This window comes from Amphimedon queenslandica, unplaced genomic scaffold, assembly GCF_000090795.2.
Source record: "Amphimedon queenslandica unplaced genomic scaffold, v1.1 AMPQUscaffold_9112, whole genome shotgun sequence".
NCBI lineage: Eukaryota > Metazoa > Porifera > Demospongiae > Haplosclerida > Niphatidae > Amphimedon > Amphimedon queenslandica.
This window is the reverse complement of record NW_003550616.1, coordinates 1,933-3,196: the sequence shown is the minus strand read 5'-3', so window position 1 is coordinate 3,196 and position 1,264 is coordinate 1,933. Positions and strand designations below refer to the sequence as shown.

The following is a 1,264-nucleotide window of genomic DNA, read 5'->3' as shown; positions in this document are numbered from 1 at the left end:
AGTAATTATCAATACACAAGACAATACAAATTATATTACATTATTTATAAATGCAATCGCAATATGGTAAAATATTGAGTTAAAAATTATTACCGTATAGCGGGATATTTTCGTGGGGTCAAATTTTCGTGATTTGGGGTGGTTGAGATTTTTGTGGGTTAAATTTTCGTGATAACTGTATTATAAGAGCCTCTGGCAAAGCCTGGTGAGCTTTCTCTACCTCTCTCTCGACAGCTTTAATCGTTTTTGAGGGTAAGCCAAGTGTACTTTCATCAATGGAAGCTTTTTTCTCCATTTTATTGCACGTGGAGCAATATACTGCAACAGGACACGCCTATACCAAATATGTGCTAAATTTTCGTGCCTTAAATTTTCGTGAAAGTATCTGGGACACAAAAAACACGAAAATAAGACTCCGCGAAAATATCCTGCTATACGGTACTAAAAATTAACAGCGGTAAAAATACTTTAGTTGTATAGACAGACAAAACTAATCACATTACATTAACTTTATTGGCAAAGCATTATGCTATATAAATGCTAAAAGTATTGAGTTGAAAATTATTATTAAAAACAAACAACAGCAAAAGAAAATTAAGTTATGAATATACAAAATAATAATAAAAGAAAGGATTAGGATTAGTGTGAAAGACACCAAAAGAAAACATAACAGATATTCAGTTAATCATAAAGTGTATTTTCAAACACTTAGATATCTGTTTAAAGAATTGAATATGGCCATACATAAAGTTATAACATGATACAAGGATTACATCATATCTCTAAAACTTAGTATGGTACAAGACATAATTCCACCCTTAATTTCCTTTGTCTTACTTGTTCTGTTTTTTTTCTCACCTACATATTTGTTGCCTAAAGATATGGCTAGCATTTATGCCCCCACCCATAAGTTGCTCAGACAGCTTTCATAAAAATTCATCTGAGTTTTTAAAGAGATACACAGTGTCAGTATTAAAAATGGAAAATTATCATGAGTTTTGATGTGGTGAGTCTGTTCACAAAACTACCTGGTGATGAAGTTATGACGATTATTAAACAATGATAAAGGATTGATAGACTGAAAACCTATCAAAGTAGAAGATATTCTAAAATTAACAGATCTGTTTCAGATTTGCTCTAGCATGCTTTAAACTTTTGGGACAGTTTTTTAAGAGATAAAGAGAGCAGCTTATGTTCTTTTTTGTCAACTATTGTTGCCAATATTTATAAAGATTGCTTTTAAGAGATGGCCCTAAATACTGTA

General features: G+C 31.2%; 1 long non-coding RNA gene across 1 annotated transcript; it reads right to left on the bottom strand.

The window, feature by feature from the left end:
• Window positions 1–243: 243 nt before the first annotated feature.
• Window positions 244–1,257, bottom strand: LOC109591025 (uncharacterized). The gene is made up of 2 exons (XR_002189626.1): window positions 1,029–1,257; window positions 244–940 (listed from the first exon to the last, which is right to left on the bottom strand). It is a non-coding gene; the product is annotated as an uncharacterized LOC109591025 (long non-coding RNA).
• Window positions 1,258–1,264: the final 7 nt, after the last annotated feature.